General features: G+C 51.4%; 2 long non-coding RNA genes across 4 annotated transcripts in view; one reads left to right on the top strand and one right to left on the bottom strand.

Annotated features, from left to right (window-relative positions):
• Positions 1 to 4,661, bottom strand: part of LOC121011710 (uncharacterized) — a 34,344-nt gene extending 29,683 nt beyond the window's left edge. The window contains exons 1-2 of the long non-coding RNA XR_005781716.1: positions 4,501 to 4,661; positions 897 to 1,364 (exon numbers count right to left, since the gene is read on the bottom strand). This is a non-coding gene — a long non-coding RNA (uncharacterized LOC121011710). The remainder of the gene's footprint in view (positions 1 to 896; positions 1,365 to 4,500) is intronic.
• A 10,755-nt stretch (positions 4,662 to 15,416) lies between these two features.
• On the top strand, positions 15,417 to 20,731 carry LOC121011708 (uncharacterized). Of its 3 annotated transcripts, XR_005781712.1 has the most exons (3): positions 15,417 to 17,597; positions 17,890 to 18,046; positions 18,139 to 20,731. It is a non-coding gene; the product is annotated as an uncharacterized LOC121011708 (long non-coding RNA). The 3 variants fall into 3 exon arrangements; XR_005781713.1 differs by having other exon boundaries at positions 15,417 to 17,999; XR_005781711.1 differs by having other exon boundaries at positions 15,417 to 18,046.
• The last annotated feature ends 1,340 nt before the right edge of the window (positions 20,732 to 22,071 follow it).

Below are 22,071 nucleotides of genomic sequence, written 5' to 3'. Positions count from 1 at the left end.
GTACGAGCACGGGAGGGGCAGAGAGAGAGAGGGAGACACAGAATCCGAAGCAGGCTCCGGGCTCTGAGCTGTCAGCACGGATGCGGGGCTCGAACCCGTGAGTGCAAGATCATGACCTGAGTTGAAGTCAGATGCTCAACTGACTAAGCCCCCCAGGCGCCCCTGTATGTATTATTTTTTTACAGAGAGAGAGGGGGGGGGAACGTGAGAGAGTGCAATTGAGGGAGAGGAAAAAGCAGAGGGAGGGAGAGAATCTCAAGCAGGTCCCACGTCCAGTGTAGAGCCTGATGTGGGGCTTGATCTCACCACCGTGATGAGATCATGACATGAGCCGAAATCAACAGTCAAGAGTTGGATGCTTAACCAACTGAGCCACCCAGGCATCTCTAGCATTTTATTTTAATTTGCCATTGGCATGTTGGCTACATCTCTTTGTATTATTTTGTACTTTTTTCTCTAGAGATTACAAATATATATACTTTCATATATGAGTAAAATGTAGAAGTTTTGCAATCATATAGACTCTCTTATTATTCCCCTCAACTGATCTGTATGTTATCATTGTCATTTGTATCATATCATCATGTAATCTTTGCTTTTGGTGATGACATGTGTTTTAAAAAACTTAAAAGGAGGGGTGCCTGGGTGGCGCAGTCGGTTAAGCGTCCGACTTCAGCCAGGTCACGATCTCGCGGTCCGTGAGTTCGAGCCCCGCGTCGGGCTCTGGGCTGATGGCTCAGAGCCTGGAGCCTGTTTCCAATTCTGTGTCTCCCTCTCTCTCTGCCCCTCCCCCGTTCATGCTCTGTCTCTCTCTGTCCCAAAAATAAATAAATGTTGAAAAAAAAATTAAAAAAAAAAAAAACTTAAAAGGAAAAAAAATGGTCTCTTATACTTACCCAGTTATTTGTTTCTGTTCCTTTCTGGTTTTCTTCCTTCATTCCTCAAGACCCAGCTGCCTTTTGTTATCATTCTCCTTCAACATGATGAATTTCCTTTAACAATTCTTACGACACAGGTATTCTTGTGACAAACTGTCTTAGTTTTCCTTCATGTGAAAATAGCTTCATTTTGACTTCATACCTGGAGGATATTTTTGCTGGCTATAGAATTCTGGGTTGATGGTGCTTTTCTTTCAGCACTTTAAAAATGATGTTCCACTGTCTTCTGACCTTCGGGGTTCCAATGAAAAATTTCCTGGCATTAGAATTCTTGTTCCTTTGTAGGTAAAGTGTAGTTTTTCCTCTAGCTGCTTTCAAAGGCGTTTCTTCACCTTAATTTTCACCAATTCGATTATGATGGGTCTACGTGTGGTTTTCTTTAATTTTATCCTGCTTGGGGTTCATTAAGCTTCTTGAGTCTTGAATCTGTCAACGTGAAATACAATAAAAATTCAGTAAGATAAATGGGAGCCTGAAGCAGATACAGTGAGGGGCCAGAAGAGAAGCAGTCAGTTCTACCAAGTTGATGAAGGGAAAGAGATGCCCGGGAATGGGTGTGAGCAGGCATGCAGAGTGTGGGAGAGGCGGTGTGGGAGTGAGCAACACCGTGTTGTGTGACCAAACAGACCTCAGCTCTTCATTCTCCAGGACTCTTCAACTTCACATTACCTTTTAAAAATGTTCTTTCTTTCTTTCTTTCTTTTTTGAAATAACCATCTGGCTTTGTTTTGTGAAACTCTTCTTTTTTAATGTTTATTTATTTTTGAGAGAGAGAGAGAGGCAGAGCGTGAGCAGGGAAGGGTCAGAAAGAGAGAGAGACACAGAATCTGAAGCAGGTGCCAGGCTCTTAGCTGTCGGCATGGAGCCCGACGCGGGGCTCGAACCCATGAACGGTGAGATCATGACCTGAGCTGAGGCCAGAGGTTTAACCACCTGAGCCACCCAAGTGTCCCTGTTTTGTGAAATTCTTAACAAAATCTCCAGGAGGGACATGGTTTCTCACTCTGTCCTGCCTTTCAAGGGTACAAATAGCATTTCTCCCTTTCCCTGTATCTTCTGAGGAAGTCTAACAAGGGGCTTCACAAATTAAAACAAGCAAACAAAACAAAACAAAAACAAAAAACCGGAAACACCGCTGTGCTTTGGACAGCATGTGGGGACTAATTCTGGTTTGTCACTTTATGAAAATACAGTGGCAGAACAAAGAAACTCAGTTTTTCCTATTAAAAAAGCTGCCTTTTTAGATAGTAACAAGTTAATTGGTTGAAGCAGTTTGACTCTTAGAAACAGAATAAGTGAAAAAAAAAATCATTTTCTCGCCCAAACTTATACCAATTAAAACTAACCCTCCAAACCTTAGAAGTTTATCCAGCATTAATTACTATATTTAAGGGGCTAAAATTAAGTGCTTTGTTGGTTTCTCCAGATAATTTACATATCATTATTTTACAATTCATGTTGCAGTGATTTTTATTAAAATTAGTAAGTGAAAATGGAATAATATTACCTCTAAGCTTTCAGGATCTTAGGGTCAGAGCCATTTAGTTTTTTCTTCTTTAAAATTGTAATTGTCAATTTAAAATATATATATATGTAGAATTTAATGATTTATTTTAAAAAGGAAAGCATGAAACAAAAATGAGTTAGTATTTACAATTTCACTGGGCTTGCATCAGACCCACAATTAAGGCTTCATAATACAGAGGGCAAGAAGAAAAAAACAGAGAGAACCAGAGAAAATTCAGAGTAGAGAAGAGAAGGGCAATTAAAAAAAAAAAAAAAAAAAGGAAAACAGGAAATGACACTAACTTGGTTGACCCAGCATCTTCAAATGTATGCAACTATGGAGCTCAGAGAACAGCCGAGCAGCCACTGGTGCTCCCGGGGACACAGTTTGGGAGACTCTGGCTACAGGCATCCTCGAACCGCCCCCAGGAGCAGCATGTGTCATTTGTGCAGAGAGCTTGGAGTTCAAAGACAAAGACTGGAGCACTTGCTGGGAGCACAAATCGCCAACAGAGGGAAGCGGCCCCGGGTGACGACAGTTCGGTCCACGGCACTGTCTCGCCCACTCTAGACAAATGCACCCACCTGCTGTGCTTCTTCCATCCCCACGTCGAGACATCACAGGCACAGGGGCAGAGCGGCCTGCCCCAAATTCCTCAGATTAGGCTGGAGGGGTGAGGATGGGGGGTGTTTGTCGTCCAAGTCACCGTATGTCTCTAAGCGGGGAGGGGGATGGTTGTTTCTGGAGCAGAGTCTCCTCAGAAACCCTCTCGCCACCCACATCCCTCTGCAGAGAGGATTTGGCCGGTGTGACATTTCCTGACAGCTCTGACAGGCCTCAAGGAGACAATTAATGCCTCACAGCTGCCTCTACTAGGGAAGGTGCCGGAAGAGGAGGAAGGCGGGGAGGGAGGGAAGTGTGTAAATTTGCAAAAAGTTTTGAAATAATAGTAGAGAATAGCGAGGGAACTGAATCAAAATCTCATTGAACAGATGCCTCTTGGAATCCCCTCAAGGGCCGGAGAGTGGACACCTGAGGCAAACTTATGGCATCACCACAGAGAGAGAGGCTAGTAGAGCCTCTGTCGGAGCTTCTAGAAAGAAAAAGAAAGCTGATGGCAGAGCCTGTCTCCCTGGCCTGGATTCCTGGGCTGTTGGACCTTGAACCCTGCCTGCCTCGTGCACGGGGATAGAAGGAGTCTACGGTTGCAGGTGCCCAGCTGTCAGGGCCGGGGAGAGGGAGGGCCGCCCCCGGGAAAGTGCTTTCTGATAAAAAGTCAGACAGACAGAGAGATGAACGGGACTCCTTCCTTCCCAGACACCCCCACGTCTGCCCGGGCAGACAGATGGGCCTTTCCTCTGGGCTTTATAGATTAATGCGTCCTTCTTATCAATTATGGAGACAAGAAAGTGTAATTTTCTCCCCATGTTTATACTGTTCAGGATTAATCTGCCTGTAAATGGATAATCTGTCAGTTTTCCGAGACACTGAAGTGGGTAGGGGGTGGGGCAGGAAATGGGGAAGAGATTTACCAGTGGGTAATGCCATCTGCTTTATTAGGTTGTTTTATAAACCTGACATTCAATTTGTTCTGGAGGACTTGGTGACGGATTATTCTGTAAATTCCCAAATAATTACGATAACCAGAGAAAGAGAAAAAAGGGGGAGAGGAAGGTGGGTTTGGAGGGGTGGGGGTTGCCAACACATCTGTGAGTGATGGTTCCAGGGGACAACAGCATCTGTCCCCAGCCCCCTCTAGGGTGGGGGGAGGTTGACAAAAAGGGCCTGGGCACCCTTCAACCCCTGGTCTCTTCCATTATCTCCCTTCCCCCATCTTCCAACATTCAGAGTCTCTGCTCTCCCCAACAAGATGGCGAATTCAAGTGAGCCGGGATGGCGTTATCAGGGTGTACATCATATACTTTCTCCTGTCACCTGAGTCTGAATCCCGGGGTCTCCTTACTAGCTAAGCGAGCTTGGGCAAATGACTTCAACTCTCTGCGCCTCAGTGTTTTTTTTTTTTGCTTGTAAAATGGAGACACCACTGGCACTTACCTCCCATGGCTGCTACTAGGATCAGATCAGTTCCTGCATGGAAGGCACTTAGACCAGTGCTTGGGGCAGACTGAGCACTGTATAAACTACTGTCTATCGCATTTTTATCCCACAGACCCGAGCCTGCTGCTGACCATATAGTATGCTCTGGATAGATACCGGATGGTTGAGTCTGAAAAATCAGAATGGGAGAATCAGAATCTCAGTGCTGATAAGCCCCTTAACAACCTGAGCCTTCACCACCCCACCCCACCCCCCACCCTGCCATCCCCTGCCTGAACACTGCCAGGGACAAGGAGCTTTCTACCTGCCATGCGGGTGGCTAGTCCCATCTCAGTTCAGTGAGTCCTCAAATAAAGACCAAACCTGCCTTCCCCTGGCAGAGCCCTCCCAAAGGGTTAACCCTGCTGGGTTTGCAACGGGAGGCAGGGGAGAGCCCCTCTGGTAAAGCATAGGCTTGATTATGAGCTCTGAGAGCTCGTTTTTCAGCAGAATGCTATTCAATTACCCCGTGCACGCTTATCTTTTAAATTTCCAAATGCTGCCTTCCACGGCTCTGTAATCTTATTTGCCACTTGTGCTTGGGGTGGGAGTGGGCGGGGGGAAAAGAAGCCACGCAGTGTGTGCCCATCCTTGTGTTCTGGGGTACGAGGGGGTGGTCAAGGATCCCATGCAGGGCGAGAGAGGTGGCAGGACTGGAATCCTTATTGCCTGCTCTCTCTGGTCACCTCTGTCCCTTTGTCTTTCCAAGCATAGATGTGTTGCCACAGTTGGTTACCCAGATAGAGAGGTTCAGGGACTGGAGCCACTCTCTGCCGCTTGCTGGCTTTACACTGGCATTTACTCAGACCCATCTTCTATTAAGGGAGCGCTACAGGAACTTACAACTATGATCGGAGGACATAAATGTGGTGCTCACTTCCTCCAGTGAGTGTCCTGCCTTGCCACCAGGACCTTACGAGTAGCCACCCTTCACCACCTGCCGTCCTCCCAGAGGACCAGTGAAGGCAATCTGTAGAAACTGGAGGAGGTGCCTGCATTTTCAAATGTGCAGACACCAAAGCAAGGCTGCAAGCGTCACGAAGGATGGGGGAAGCATGACACCATCAAAGGAACAAAGTAAAGCCGTAGTAATTGACCCTAAAGAAATGGACATCTACGAGCTGCCTGACAAAGAATTCAAAATAACTGTCTTAAAAAGAAAGGAAAGGGGCGCCTGGGTGGCGCAGTCGGTTAAGCGTCCGACTTCAGCCAGGTCACGATCTCGCGGTCCGTGAGTTCGAGCCCCGCATCCGGCTCTGGGCTGATGGCTCGGAGCCTGGAGCCTGTTTCCGATTCTGTGTCTCCCTCTCTCTCTGCCCCTCCCCCGTTCATGCTCTGTCTCTCTCTGTCCCAAAAATAAATTAAAAAAAAAAAAACGTTAAAAAAAAAAAAAGAAAGAAAGAAAACACGTGTCCACACAAAGATTCGTATACAAATGTTCACAGCAATTTTATTTGCAATAGCCCACGACTGGAAACAACCTAACTGTCTATCAACAGGTGAATGGATAAACATATTGTGGTACATCCATACAATAGAATACTACTTAGCAGTGAAGAAAAGAGTGAACTATGGGGGCCTATATTGCTACCCGCATCAATCTCAGAAGTGATAGGCTGAGTAAAAGGAACCAGATACACCAGAAAGGACATTTTATGTATGTCTATGCATATGAAGTTCGAGAACAAGCGACGTGACTCTGCGGCGCCAGAAATGGGGTCCAGGATTTCCAGGGGTGGAGATGGAAGCCTGACGAGGAAGGGGAACAAGGGAACTTTCCGCCGTGATGGAAAGGGTCATTGCTTAATGGCAGCAGTGGTTCCGTGACTGGATTTATTTGTCACTGCAAATCAAACTGCACACATCACATGTGCGCGTATACACGGTACGGTATATTCCTCGATGAATAAACTATTTCTCGATCAGAACAAGCGAGGGGAGGAGGAGGAAAGCCCTGAGCCCACGCTGCCCCCATCCTGCTGTTCCATCATCAAACAGCACGCTGCAGGTCTAACCAAGGACAGGGAGCCTTTACGTCAGAGTTGTTGTAAAGATTCAGAGTGGCCTCAAGCATTTAGAACAGAGCCTGGGGACAGCGCACAGTAAACGGTGGCTGCTGATGTGACAGCTGATGGTGGGCTGAAGCCGTGGCTGCTGATGTGACAGCTGATGGTGGGCTGAAGCCACCGGGAGAGCAGGAGAGCGAGCTCAGCAGGCAGGAGGCCCGGGCTGCGGGAGGGAACAGAAGAGCCGGCGAAGGCCAATGTCTCTCAGGCAGGATCCTTCCTTGCCTCTTCCAGCTTCTGGGAGCCCCAGGCGTTTTATGGCTGATGGTGTCCCTCCAATCTCTGCTTCCATTCCCCGCACGGCCGTCTTCCCTCTGTGCCTCTGTCTGTGCCCATATTTCCCTCTTCATATAAGCACAGCAACCACATCGGATCCCCACCCCCCCAACTCCAGTCTAACCTCATCTCAGCCTGTTTACACTGCAGGGAACAGACCCTACTTCCAAATAAGGCCCCATTCACCGGCACCAGCGGTTGGGACTTGAGCATATCTTTGCAGGGGACACAGTCCAACCTGTAACACCGGGGCTCTGCCCTACACACTGAATGTATCTGTGAGGATGGTTGGCGTACACGTGTGTGCAGGCATGCCTTCACACGTCCGTGCAGTGCCCGTGTGGAGCTGTACGCGTGCTGTGCACACCCGTATGCTCTTTCCGGGTGGCCCCAGGCACTGGGTTCTGTGTGGGAGTCTCAGGTTTATATCAAACATGGGAGTTTCCGTCTTTAACAACGGGCTGGTTTTCTCCCCAGCCCGTTCTGAGATTCCTCACCTGCCTCCGGGCCCCTGCGCTCACCCGCAACACGATGGGTTTTCAACGGCTTCTCACTAATAAAACGGTTATTTCCTGACCGACACATTCCTTCCTCTAATTATACACTTACGTCCGCCCCTGGCTCATTCAGGAGAAGAGACAAAAGGCCCGGGACCCAGGCTGACTCAGGGCACACACGCTCACACGCACACGCTCACTCACACGCTTTCACAAGGAGCAGTCAAGGTGTGGTTCTCAGAGCGCGTGATGGACCCTGGGGGCCTTCTTGACCGAGATACCTACCTGCAAAACTCCCCAGAGCACTTCATGGCACCAGAGGCTTCTACCAGAGCTGCATATGTATTTAAAGACCCAAACATAGGGGCACCTGGGTGGCTCAGTCGGTTAAGCGGCCGACTTGGCTCAGGTCATGATCTCACGGTCCGTGAGTTCGAGCCCCGCGTCGGGCTCTGTGCTGACAGTTCAGAGCCTGGAACCTGTTTCAGCTGTGTCTCCCTCTCTCTGACCCTCCCCCGTTCATGCTCTGTCTCTCTCTGTCTCAAAAATAAATAAACGTTAAAAAAAAAATTAAAGACCCAAACATGAACATCATCATCCCAAAACCCAGTAAAAATTAGGTAAAGATCCCAATAATAATCCATCCCAAAAATGTTACCGTAAGGCTGAGGCCAGTTTCTCTACCAGCAAGTGGGGGCAGGCGGGGTAAGGGGACAAACAATATCGTTCTCCTGCCTGCCGTCCTGCTGCTGCCTCTGGGGTTCACTGACTGAGTTTGAAGATGGTTCCGGGACCGTTATGGCAGTCACTCGGCATGGCCTAGAAGTCACTGGACAGGGAGTCCAAGCCACAGAGTCTCTCTGCCTCCTTTCAAAGAAATGCAGTTTAAGAAAGGGGGAAGACAGTTCAAGGCCACGTATCAACCTCCTCATTTTACGGAAAGAAAGACTGAGACCTACAAAGTAATTCAGCGTTGCCGAAGCACAGGGATCCAGTGTCTCCTACCGGATCTTTCCTGCACAGCGTTCTTTCCTCCTCACCTGCCCCACCCACTCCGTCTCTCGGGCTTCGGGGGTGAGGGTGGTGGAGAAGGAGGATAGAGGAAAGACTCCCCTCCCCACCCAAGAGGGCCACAGGAGAGTGTCTTATAAGGCTCAGAAGTCCTCCTTCCACCTGCAGATTCCTCCACAGCCCAGTCCTCCCTTCCGGAAAGTCCATGGCACCCACCACCTGCCCTAGCCGGCTCCGATGAGCTGTTTAACCCAGAGACACTATTGCTTCGGTGCTTTGATCCTGTAGGCACCTGCGGCTTTTTCTTCTATTTTTCACTGCAGGGTGGATGCTGGGTTTTCTTTCCTTGTTACAGGCTGTGGTCGGGCTGCCCACTGCCTCTCCAAGGCCACCGGATGAGGTCCATCAATAGGACAGTAGCAGCAACTGGATTTGGGATGCCTTTTGCAGAAGGGATTTGCACCAATTCAGAATCGGCGTTTTCTACAAGCCTCTTTTTTGGAAGAGGTTGGAGAGGAAGACGATGTGCATGAAAATCACGGACGTACATACAGAGATGATGCTAAGAGGCACGTCTTACCTGCCCGGTTGAGCAGCAAGCTTTGAAGGCAGGTCCTCCTCTTATACGCCTGTGTCCCCCATAGCACCCAAACACACAGTGAGGCATCTGCTGGGGGATCTGGGACAGTCACTTCCCCTCTCTGGGTCTTAATTTGCCCCTCTGTGTGGCGGGGACTTAGATCTCCCATGAGGTCACCCAGTCTCGACGTTTCTTGAACATCAGTGTCACCACCCAGAGTCTACACCCTGAGCCTTTGCTCTGTCACTGGCATCTCCCTCCGTAGGAAATCCTTACAGACCCCTCCATCACAGAGTGCCCTGCTAACCACAGTAAACGCCGGTATGTGCAGCCAGGGCGGGGGCAAAGGAAACACCCTCTAATGGAATGCCTGACTTCTGCAACAGTGGCCCAGCCTTTGAGGGTTCCTATCTCCATTCCCCGAGTTGCTCCCCTCCCACCAAAACTGCCCGCAGTGGGTCACGTCCATCAGTGGGGACGGAGTGGAGAGCTGGGAGAGCCCATAAAGAGGAAAAGCCCTAAGGAAGCTCTTCCCTGGCAGACAGCCCGGCCCGAGAAACGCAGGTGGAAGTGAACAGAGGCAGAGGCGAGTGACGATTTTCAGGACAAATCTTTCTATCCCTGATGAGGGAAAACACATTCCAAAGTAACTGCCTGAGACAAGAACAGGGTGGGACGCAAGCTGACGAAGGACAACTCAGAATCAGGAATTAGGGGAGGACTCAGCACACGCGGCTAGTGAGGGTGAATTTCAAGGGAACTGTAAGCAGTGTGGCTCCCTGAGCAGACTGGGGCACGTAATTCTCGTTCCACTCTGGGGCTTCACCCTTCTCAGCTAAACCCTTCCTTGTTGGGGTTGCCCTTGAGACATCGTTGTGCCTCTGGCGACCCCTCTACCCTCACCCCCACCTTGCAGAAAGCTTGCCTCCCTGGAAGTGTGACTAGTCCATACATACTATGTCTTTGTGGGGTGGGCAGAGCGGGGGTGGGGGGGGGTGGGAGGGGAGTGGTGTCCACCCCCACCCTTTAAAGGTCCAGGAGTGGAATTTGTGGGCTGGGCCCAGCTGGCTCTTTTTTCTAAGTCTCCACTCCCCTGCCATCCCCTCCCTCTACCCTACGCAGCAGAGTTGTTTTGCCAGCAGCGCCTTGCTCAAGGTCAGGGAGCGGGCGGTGGTTCCCAGCACTCCTATCACCTGACATTTACTTTACAGGCTGTTGACTCCCAAACAATACAGTGCATGCCGATTTGCAGGGTACCTTCCGTCTAGTTTTCCAGTAAGCCATTCCCACCAAACAAACACGCAGGGTTCCCCTGGCCCTTGCGCGGACCTGGAAAAACACAGCGCCTGGCGCAGTTCCCAGAGCCGGGTTCGCGGGTCCGCGGCCGGCCAGCGCCGGCCACGCCATGGCTCCCAACTTCCACGAGAGGGCAGCCGCGGGCCGCAGAACCCCCGACCGCGCCCGTCTTCCCGGGCCGACTCGCCTGCGCCTGCGCAGACCGGCGGTCGCTGTGGCCCAGTGCCCGGCCCGCGCTTCCGGCCGCCGGGGCGGAGCGGGCTGCCGACGGCCTCCAGCCGGAGCAGCGGTTCTGGGTCCCGGAAGGGAACAATAGGCGGATTTCATCCGTCGGGGCCGACCAGCCTTCCTCCGAGGCCCCCGAGACGCGATAAGAGGAGTGAGCTTCGGTCGTGGCCCAGGGGTTAGAATTTCCGCGCCGGCTGACCTCGGGGCTCACAGGCCTCCCCCGCCGGCCTCCCGCTCTCCCACCAGCCCCCCAGGGCCCCTCCCGCGGCCCACCCTCTGCCAGTCTGGCTCTGTTTTTTGAGCAAGGTCGCCTTGGCCTCTCATTTCCGGAGGTCGCACCGGCCAGGGGTCCCCGGGAGCGGGCACGGGCCGCAGGGAACGTCCAGTTAACAGGCAGCCCCAGTAAAGGGGCTGTGGGCTGCGGGCCCTCACTGCGCATAAGGACCTGCACGGTCAGAGCTGGAAACGACTTAAAGGATCGGCCAGGCAGCAGTGAAGAAAGGAGAGAAGTACAGGAGTCCAGGTCACGAAGTTTGTCAGGGAGGAATAAATCAGACCTTGTCTGTTCCCTACGCAGGGCCCAGTAATAGTTTCCCTACCTCTTGGGAGAAAGTGGGAGCTCCCGAAGATGGTCTCCAGGCCCTCCAGCTCCATCTACCCCTGCTTATTCTCCAATACACCCTGCCCCCCCCCTTTCTACTTGGTTCTACCCCATCTTAGACTTTGCACATGCGGCTTCACGACCCCAGCCTCCCCGGGGCCCCAGCCTCTGCTGGCTGACTCCTGCTCAACGTTTAGACTTTGGCTTACACGCCATTTCCCCTGGAAAACTTCCCGTGCTTTCCCTGTGCTCCTCACATGGAACCCTGCACAGCACATGCTGGGGGTAGCCCCCACGCACCACCCTGTTTGTTCACTCCTGTAGTGCTCTTCTCGGCCCAGATTGTGAAAGGCCTACAGTAAGTCCACGTTCATATTATGTCCCCGGCATCTAGGCCAGCCTTGAGCCCAAGATCGGGACTCCATAAATATGTGATGAATGAATGGGCCAGAGCTAGCTTATCTAAGGCCCCAGCCTCTGGACCTGTGCACTTTTCACTACATTGCCCTTTGGCCCTTTCACTCTTGTAACTAAAATAACCAGATTTGTGGTATAGACGGGCCTATGATATAGGGCACAGGAGGGGAAACCAAGTGTCCAAATGAAAGTCACTTCTTGGCAGAATTCTCACGTTCTTTGCTTCGGCGGCGAGGAGAAAAACCCAACGGCGTGTTGGAACATGATGTTCTCCCAATCTCTGTATTCCAAATGGTCAGTTCTGACTTACTACTCGGGTTATTCTACTTAGAGAAATGACGTCGCCAAACAGAGATTTCAAACCGCGTTCCTACAGTTTGGCAGAAGTGTTCCGGGGGCCCAATGTGCCCACTTCAATCCGGGCAGCACCATTTTTATTTAGGTCTTTCTTGTGGGTGGGGGGGGGGGGGGGGGGGGGGGGGAAGAGCCAAGATTCCTCTTAATGCTTCATGAAAGTTTTGAGTCCACGGCACCAAAGGATTGTGATGTAGAGCAGCTCAAAAGCTGTGAACAATCATTAACAGCTAATCATTTCAAAGGGCTATAGCCTATGTTCTCAGTAAAGTATGTATCACAACTAGCCAACGTGCCAACCTGCCAACCTATTGACCCACCGAGCCCCATTCCTTTCCTTTTATATGGAGTCTGTTCCCTGCTACCCAATGGGGAGTCTGATGTTTAATGAATATAGCAAGGAACTGGGAGGTATTTTTTCAGATTTTGTTGGATTTACACAAAGAGTCGCTATGTTACTTCTTTTGTGTCCTTTATTTTTATTTTTTAAGCTTATTTGTTTGAGAGAGAGGGAGTGGGGGAGGGGCAGGGAGAGAGAGAACCCCAAGTAGGCTCTGTGCTGTGAGCACAGAGCCCAACTTGGGGCTCGAACTCACAAACTGTGAGATCATGACCTGAGCCAAAATCAAGCATCACGGGCACCTGGATGGCTCAGTCGGTGGCATCTGACTTCCACTCAGGTCATGATATCACGGTTCGTGGGTTTGAGCCCCGTGGCAGACTCTGTGCTGACAGCTCAGAAGCCTGGAGCCTGCTTCAGATTTGTGTCTCCCTCCCTCTCTGCCCCTCCCCCACTTGCACGCTCTCTCACTCTCTCTCTGAAAAATAAATAAACATTAAAAAAAAAAAAAAGAGCCAGATGCTTAACCGGCTGAGTCACCCAGGCACCCCTCTTTACTTATTTATTTATTTATTTATTTATATTACTGGGGCACTTATTTTTTGTTCTTATATATATACTTTTCTTTGATGGCCAAGAGAAGTAAGAATTAGTGGAATTCGGCTTCCAAAGATTTTGCTATCCATACATGAAAGTTGCTCACCGGATCATTTTCTTTTTCTCTTTTTCGCCTTATTTTATTTACTTTGATTTAAGTATTTTAGAGAGGGGGAGAAGGAGAGAAAGAGAATCTTAGGCAGGCTCCAACTCTTGATTTTGACTCAGGTCATGATCCCAGGGTCCTGAGATCGAGCCCCGAGTTGGGCTCTGTGCTGAGTGTGGATCTTGCTTGGCAATTCTCTCTTTCCCTCTCTTTCTCTCTAAAGAAAAAAGTCAGATGCTCAACCAACTGAGTCACCCAAGTGCTCTCCTATGTTACTTACTTGAAGAAAAAGGGACAGGGGCGCCTGGGTGGCTCAGTCGGTTAAGCGTCCGACTTCGGCTCAGGTCATGATCTCATGGTTCGTGGGTTCGAGCCCTACATCAGGGTCTGTGCTGACAGCTCAGAGCCCGGAGCCTGTTTCAGATTCTGTGTCTCCCTCTCTCTGTGCCCCTCCCCAACTCATGTTCTGTCTCCCTCTGTCTCAAAAATAAATGAACATTAAAAAAAAAAAAAGAAAAAGGGACAGTTGGGTATTTCATATTTCTCTTAAAAAAAACTTTTTTGATTAAAGCTCTAGATTTTTTTTTTCTTAAGTGCTCCTTCCACCCCCAAAGATGTCCAGGTCCTAGTCCCTGGAACCTGTGAATGTTACCTTACACGGCAAGAGAAATTTTACAGATGTGATTATGTTAAAGATCTTCAGGAGATTATCCTGGATTATCCACATGGGCCTATTGTAATCAAAAGAAGGTTTTATAAGTGGGAGGTAAGAGAGTCAGAGTCAGAGCTGTGTCAGTGGAAACAGAGGTTGGAGTGACGCAGTGCGAGAAAGATTTAGCTGAAGACTGATGGCTTTGAGGCTGGAGGAAGGGTCCGGAAACCGAGGACTGCAGGTGTCCTCCAAGAGGTAGAAAAAGGCAAGGAAACAGATTCTCCCCTGGAGCTTCCAGAAGGAACACAATCCTGCCGATTCCTTGATTCTAGGCCAGGGAGTCACATTTGGAATTCTGATCTCCAGAAGCGTAAGATAGTAAATTTGTGTTATTTCAAGCTGCCACAGTTGCGGTAATGTGTTAACAGCAGCAATAGGAAATTAATGCACGACCCCTCCCGGGGAAAAAAGAAAATCCTGCTGTAGACCCACATCCATAGAAGGGGATGAACTGGGGAGAGGAGACAACTGGGCAAGAGCTGTTAAGAAGACAAGGGGCTCCTGCAGCGCGGGTAAGAATGTCAGAGGCTACCCACGTGTGTGATGTATACGTAGGTTCTTTCTTATCCCAACACGGGTATGAGCTGGCGCCACGGAGATGTACGGCGCAGTACTTGCCTGCGTCTGCATCTACTATTTTAACTATTTGTGGAGCCCTTTTATTTCCCCTGCCAGCCTGCGCTTTCCCGTGGCGGCACTCCTCATTAGGTCCTGGTCCTTTCCTCTGCCTTGTATGAATAACCCCGCCTTGCATTTAGGAGGCACCTCCCACTTCCCCAAGCGTTTCTGCAGCCATCCCCCATGTTGAGCCCCACCACAACTCTCGCGGGGTCGGGCAAGACCACGAGTAGTGTTACCAATATATTTCACTGTCTCACGCAAGTTCTCCAACACCCAGGCCCTTCTGTCCCCGGTAGCCCACCCATTTTCTCTGCAAGGTGAACTCTAGGCCAGGGGTGAGAATGTGGAGGTGCTGTGGGCCTGGAGGGGTCCTGAGACTGTGAGCTCAGGGCCACCCAGAGTCACCGTGTGCAACTCCTTGGGCTTCTAACCTCTGAACCTGGAAGAAAAATGCCTTTGCCCAGCTTGGGGGCGGGGGGCGGCGGGGAACTGCACCACTGTGAAACCTTTTTCACTGTTCTTCTCAAGGACATGGAGTAATTGGATGGGAAGAAAAGAGGTCAAAAGAGGCGGGGGAGGGCAGGTAGGCCAGGCTGACCGTCAGGGGGCCCCAGTCTGAGCCCCCTCCTCATCGCCACCTGTCCTACAGGGGCTCTACTGTGAAGGCAGGCAGGAGGGATGGGCATGCTTCTGGTCCGGGTTTCAGGGCCTGGCGGAAGGGAGCGTCAGAAGAGAGCGGTACCCATAATTCTTTGGATGCCATCCACAACCTCCCAGAGACAGCGGTGTCTCTGGTTAGAGACGGTTTCGGGCCATAGGTCCCCATATATCAGGGGTCTAAGCTTGCCCTGGAGCTTGCAAGTCACTTTGCCTGGATCGCACTTCCTCTGCAGAATGTGGGTAACACCTATCCTGCAAATCGCTGGGAGGATAAAAATAATACATGGAAAATAGGAAGCACTCAAATGACAGCTCTATTATTTACAGCCAAACAAACCGAGAGGGGAAGTGGATTTCTCAAAGTTGAGCAGCTGATAAACGGAATCAAGACCCCATCTTCAACCCAAGTCTTCAGTTTCTCATCCAAAGGCCCTCCACTTCCCACAACCATCTGTGGCCCGGCGTGGGACAACCGCCCGGGGGGGGGGGGGGGGCCCCCGAGGCGGATCTTCCCAGCTCGGCTCACACAGAGAGAGCAGCAGGGGCTGCTTCTGCGCGCGGCCCCCACCCAGAACCCGCTGGAAGCTGAGCGCCGCACAGCTGCACACAACTGGCAACCCTCCCGGCTGGATCCCCGAAGGGCGGCGCCGCGACCCGAAACCTCTGCGCGGGGAGACGTCAGGGCGGCCGCGTGCGTCTCCTCCCTCCGGCCGCTGTCCCGACCGCCGCCCCGGAGCACAGGGGCACTGAGCCCGCGGTCAGGGCGGACCCCGGAGCGGCGCCAGGCACAGCCTGGCTGGCGAAGCTCCCCGCGCGCCTCCGCTCCCGGGTGCGAGCGCTTCGGGCCGGGGCAGCCTGGGGCAGCGGGGAGTAACCGGGAGCGCACGGAGCCAGGGCGCACGCACATCTGCAAACCCTTCCGCAAAGCTCTCCCTCTGCAAGCGTGTCGGGTCCGCGCGAAGGCCGGGCGGGAGGAACCCGGGGCGGCCGGGGGAGGCCTCGCGAAGTCGGCCCGGGGCGGCCGGGAGGCGACGGGAGAGGGGCCTGGCCCGCCGCCTGCAGGGTTCAGACGGGGCCAAGGAAGCCAAAAGCCGGCCGGCTCGCGCCAGCGCCGGGAGCCAAGGCTGACGCGGGGTGCTGAATAATGTTTGGCCGGCGGGCGCAGCCCCCGGGCTCGGCGGGGACGCGCGCAAGGGGCGGGCGGCCTCCCTCGGCGCCTCTGCCCCGAGCCCGCGCAGCCCGCTCCGCTGCGGGAGCGCTCCCGTCCCGGGCCCTGCCACCGCCGCGTCGGCCCCGAGGGCGGGCAGCAGGCGATTCCAACCCCACTCGGCCCCTCGGGACTCCCTGTTCTGGCGCGTGCCTGGGATCCCTGAGCAGATCGTGGGAGGACAGGAAATGCGGTCCCACTCCCCACGAAAGCAGTCCCCCCGCCCCGCGCATGTTCCCAGGCGGGACAGCCCTGGGGCCCAGCGCTGAGATGGCTTGCGCGCAGAACTTCCTGAAAGTGAGCACCTGCTTTGGGAAGATGACAAGAACGGGGAACCCTGAAGCTCAGCTGTGCTGAGCCCCTGAAACTCACCTGTCGTGAGCCACAAAGGGGCCTTACACAGCCCTGTTATCCCCTTACTGTCGTTAACAAGACTGTAAACATAAACAGGTTTGTATTTTACCTGGGCGCTTTCAACCCATCTTTCCTCTTTATCCTTACAGCAACCCTGTGACGCAGACAGAGCTGGTACCTATTCACTTTACAGGTGAGAAGTCGTAGGAGTGAGAAAGACCTGAGTTTCTGTGCCCATTCGCCTAGCCAAGCTCTGTCAACCAAAGGCTGACCCCCTTCTCCCTCTCTCTCTCCCTCTCTCCCCTTCCCTCAGCGGGAAGCCACGTTTCCACCCCCTGCAACATTCTTGAAGACGGTGGCCTCTATTTCTCTGAGAATTAGGCCTTCTAGTCTTCTGTTGCCCGGAGAGGTGGTGATAGCAAGTGATGAGGAAGCAGGTTCTCCTTACAGCAGGACACATTCTGTGAGTGGCCTTCTTAGATGCTTTCCTTCCAGCTGCAAGGAGGATCAGCACTCCTTGCCCTGGGCAAGTCGTTCTCAAAGTCTAGTCCTCAGACTGGCAGCGGGAGCGCCACCCAGGAACTTCTAAGAAGTCCATTCGCAACCTCTGCTCCACCCCAGACCTCCTGAATCGGACACTCTGGAGGCGGAGCCCAGCAATTTTGTTTTAAGGAACCATCCAGTGGATTCTGTGATACATGCTGAAGTTCTGGGAACCACCGTTCTAGAAAAACCTCTGCAGAAGCAGACTCTGAATCCAAGAGCCTGACTGCCGCACTGCTGAGGAGGTCCGAGAAGGCAAGAAATGAACTGGTCCGGCAATCAGCAGCAGTGTGATGGGTCCATTCTTCAGATTCTCTGTTAACTCTGTGTGTGTGTGTGTGTGTGTGTGTGTGCACGTGTGCGTATGTGGGTAAACCTTTGGGGCCACATAAGAGATTGGAAAGAAATGGGGTCTTTCAGGGCGCCACACAATACTGCGTTCACACACCCACTCGACTCACACACCGAGTGGTCCTGCTGTGGACCAGTGCCTCAACTTGCTAAGGATGATCTGGATGTTCACTGATTCTTTGAGTTGGAAGAAACAGGTGCAACCAGGTCACGTCACGCAGTGGAACAGCATTGCTAGGTACGAGGAAACACGTGAAGCGGACACTGCTGTTTCGTTCTCCCTGGCTGACAGAAAGCTGACCCTGACTCAGTTGAAGGGTAGAGCCAGGCTGTGCTTCCGGGAAGGGTGGGGGGGGAGGGGGGGCAGGCTGCACTCCTCCCAGCTGTCCCCAGTGCTTAATGTAGGGATGGGTACCAGGTATGATTCCAACCAGTGACGGAGCAGGGAAGCTTGCTGGGGAGCGGTTGGAAAATTTTCCTCCCTGTCTGACAGGGTCACAAGAAACATGCATTTCCTTTTTTATCTCTAGATGCCACTGCCCGGAATCACTACGGTCTTTCTCAAAAGACAGTGACACATTGGACTAGAGGCGCAGGCAGCATATTGAGGGTGGCAGAGAAGAGAGTTACGAAACACTTGGTATCTTCAGGATGTTATTCAGCCACCAGGTTCATGGATTTGGAGAGGTGGGGGAGGGGCGCGCCTTCGGATTTTCCTGTTAGACGAGATGGATTATCTTTCTTATCTAGACCGCTTCAAGTGCGGTTTTCTTTTGCAGCCCAAACCTTCCGAATACAACGAGTGAGACCAGAATCTCCCTGCGATACACAAGCAGAAATGCAAGTCCCGTGCGGCATCAGAGGGGTTATCAGGAGGACGTTCAGAGGCTCTGACAACGCTAGGCCTTAGATCGGCTGGTGTCCCGCATCTGTCTGTCTCAAGAGTTTCCGGCTCTGTTGCTCTCGCTGTCGGTCCCTTTTTGTGTCTGTCGCTTCCACTTTCTGCCCACTGGCCCTTACTCTCTCCGGTTTCCAGGTCAGATTTTCAACAATGAGAACCGGACTTGCCTCGTTGAGCAGCACAGCTTCTGATGGGGAAGGACTTCTCATGTGGGGCCTCCTCCTGGGTCGCTGGTCAGTCTGTGCATTGGCTGTCGTTGAATCAGGGTCCTGCTCCTGGTAAGGAGAGTGGATACGGAACGTGGCCAGCCCCACTCACCCCGAGGCAGAGGCCGTGGGCTGGGAAGCCTCCCTGACAAGTAAACAAGGCCCTTGGCAGGTACTGAGACTGACTTGCCACCACGGCCTTCTCGGGAAACAATGAAATGGCAGCGCTGAGCCAACCAGGGTCAGAGCAAAGGAATCCACTCCAACCACAACCCCCCTCCGCTGTTGATCTGTCGTACACCCGACAGTCCGGGGGGGTCTGGCCAAAATGTGTGCCTGGGTGCCTCGATCTGCCTCCAGACGCACAGTGGAACTGCTCAGAGACTATCCCCACCCCGGGTGGGTCCCCGCAGGAAGGAGGCGCCCTTGCTGCCTGCCCCGAACGCGCACACCACACATGATTTTTCCATATGGCACTTTATGGCAACCGTCTGCTGGGTTGCTTTGTTGTGTGCCGCATCAGGAAAGCCTTCGCGGTGCCGCCTTGTGCTGGGATGTGCCCGCAGCCGCCGCGCTGACGGAACGGAGAGTCAAAGGGACAGCAAATGACCGCAGCAGAATGTTTCCTAAAGCCACGCTTTAAAAAAGCATAGGGGGTACCGGCAACAAGGAGCCCAAGTGTGAGAGCACGACCTCGCTTCCGCTGTGTTTGTGGCATCCTGATGGGACGTGTGTTATTCTTTCCTTGAGAGCAAGCAATCACAGGAACGGAAGAGGCGCAAACTGAGGTGTTTCTGTCACTTGTTAGTTCTCTATCCTCAGGCGAGTTGTTTGAACTTTCTGAGCTTCAATGTCTTCATTGGTAAAATGCGCCTAATACTCCTTCCCTCGCAGGCTTGCCGTATTCCTTCTACGCAGTGAGGCACCTGAGAAGATGTTGAACACCTAACGTCCTAATATGTTAAAGCTGCAATTCCGAAAGACCCCCTCCCGGGGGGCAGGTGGGCTATCGGATGACTTTGAGAGAACCATAGTCTGAATCTCTAGACCGCGGTATTGACTGAGTCCTGCGATGTCAGAAACGAGCCGTGGCTGGAAAGTGCCAAGTGGATCGTGGGATCTTGGGAAGAAGACAGCTTCGCTCATGCTCATCCGACCAGGAAATGGAGAGGAAGCCAAAGTAGCTTCCAGAGCTGAGCCCAGGTGTCACTCATCATTTTACGCTACATGGGAACTGGGACAGGACCCGGGCCTGACACCAGCTAGGCCTCCGAGGAAAGAATCAGAAGCCACGGTTACCAGTCAGTGAATGATGCCAGGGCAAACCACTCAGGGCATTAGGAGATGGGTCAGGAATAAGAATGGGGTTTTTCGGGATTTGGGAGCCAAAGGATCTTCAGGGGAGTGATAAAGATGTTTAGGAATTCTCGGGCCTAGCATCGAGAAAGGTCAACTAGACATCTGAGAGCACTCAGAAGTCTGGAATGGCTGCCTGAGGCCACACTCGAAGAGGAAATCAGCAGTGAGTGTTAGAGAGATTTTAGGGATCCCTGAAGGCCACACGATAGGAGTACCAGACACTGGTGTTATTTAAGACGGTGGGGAGGAACAGGGCCAGTTTTTTCCAGAAGACAAGAGTCTAAGGTGTTTCACTCCACCCCGCCCCCACCCCACCCCTGCACATCCTGCAAAATCCTCAGAACCATGAAGAGCCTGGGTCTGACTCCCATCCATGGGTTACATTAAAATGCCCAGTCGGCCTTAAAATGGGAAGAGTCATCCAGGTGGGTAGGACCTCATCCTAAGAGCCCCTTGGAGGCAGAGAATTTCCTCTAGCTGGTCGCAGAAGGGGAAGTCAGGGATCTCAAGCAGAAGGACTCAAGTCACTACCGATGGCTTGAAGAGGGAAGGGGCCACTTGTCAAGAAATTTGGTGGCTTCTAAGAAAAGTAGCTTTGCTGACTCCCAGAAACAAGAGAGGGATCTCAGTCCTACACCCACAAGGAGCTGAATTCTCCAACAGCAAGAATGAGAGTGGAAATGGAGTCCTTCCCAGGGCCCCCAGATGAGGGCCCAGGCTGGTCAACACCTTCACCTTAGCCTTGGGATACTCTGAGCGGGGGACCCGGCCAGATCCAGACCCAGATCCAGAGAGAATAAGTGGGTGTTGTTTTCAGCTGTTAAGTTTGTAACGATTTTGTGTGCAACCGTTGGACACAAATACAGGTCAATGAAGAAAAACCTGTAGCTCAAACTTGAAGACTTAGTAATGTGTCCATCTCTGCCTCGTTTCTACTCTGGTTCTTTCCACCTGCTGTTTACCACTATCTTCTTCATACTTTTCTTTTCTTTTCTTTTCTTTTTTAATTCACTATCTGATTACTAGGAACCAAGAAGAATTTAAATATACCTAAGTGCTGATAAAATAGAAGAAAAATATGCAAAAAATGTAAAGTCCATACTGTTTCTGCCACTTAGTTTGTGTGGCCTTGGAAAATTTTTTTAGCCTCCTTGTGTCTCAGTTTCTCATCACAAACAGGGTTTATAAAGCTTACCTACTGCATTTAAGTCAGACTCAACTCACACGGTGTATTCCAATGTGGTTTATGAAGTATGAGGCTTTATACAAATGTAAGCAATTGCTTCTGTAAAGCCAGAGCAACCAGCAGGATGCCTGGGGCAGCCGGGCGAGCCAGCGACAGTGAAAATCCCAGCTAGAATTTCTAGACACCTAGTAGGAGAACATTAATGAGAAGAGCCCCTTGCAGAAAGTATGGAGGACCATTTGCGAGGACTATTTTTCCTCTTGGCTGTGCTTTCATTCTTCAAGTAAAAAAGAACACACTCGGAAGCATGCTAGACTAATTCTCGGTATCACTAATAACAGAGTTTAAAATCCTAGATGAAAAAAAAAGTAATATGATTCCCAGAACGGCTGACCAAGTTGTTTAGAGAGCAGAAGAGAAAAAGGAAGCCGCCCTGTAATACGTTATGTAATGAGGACATTAAACAGAACAAATGAATGAAATCGAACACCTATAAAGCAGAGGAGAAGCAGAAGGAGATTTCTTGGGGGAAATGTTATCGTTGGTTAAAGATAACACACGCCTGTGCTTCACAATAGGGTGTGAAACGTCTTGCACGGTAAAGAGATGGTTGGAAAGCAAGGCTACAGGCACGGTGTGGCAGCATATGGAAATTCAATCTATAACAAAGAAAATCAGACAAGCGATGGGTGACAAGCATGCCCATGAAGGACAAAAAGACAGATGTAAAAATCTGATGAGTTCTCCCACTACTAACAGCATCCAAATTAGCAGAATGTTTATTATAAATCAGACTACAATAGCTACCCAGAGGAATACTTTGGAGAAGGTTCAGAAGAGGAAGAATCAGCACCAGTGCTATATTTAGTCAACAATAACAACAAAGTGTTTTGTTTCCTGCCTGTTCCATTGTTGATGGACAATGAAGCTGCATTTGAAAAACATGAACCCAGGTAATACGAAAGCACACACATACGTACGCACGCCAGGTAAATCTGTAAATAAATTTACAGGCATAATTAAAAGCTTTCACTGGCACACAACATTTTGCAGTCATCCT

This window comes from Herpailurus yagouaroundi, unplaced genomic scaffold (genome assembly GCF_014898765.1).
Source record: "Herpailurus yagouaroundi ecotype Mexico unplaced genomic scaffold, PumYag 195, whole genome shotgun sequence".
NCBI classification, from domain to species: domain Eukaryota; kingdom Metazoa; phylum Chordata; class Mammalia; order Carnivora; family Felidae; genus Herpailurus; species Herpailurus yagouaroundi.
This window is presented reverse-complemented; position numbering and strand designations above follow the sequence as displayed.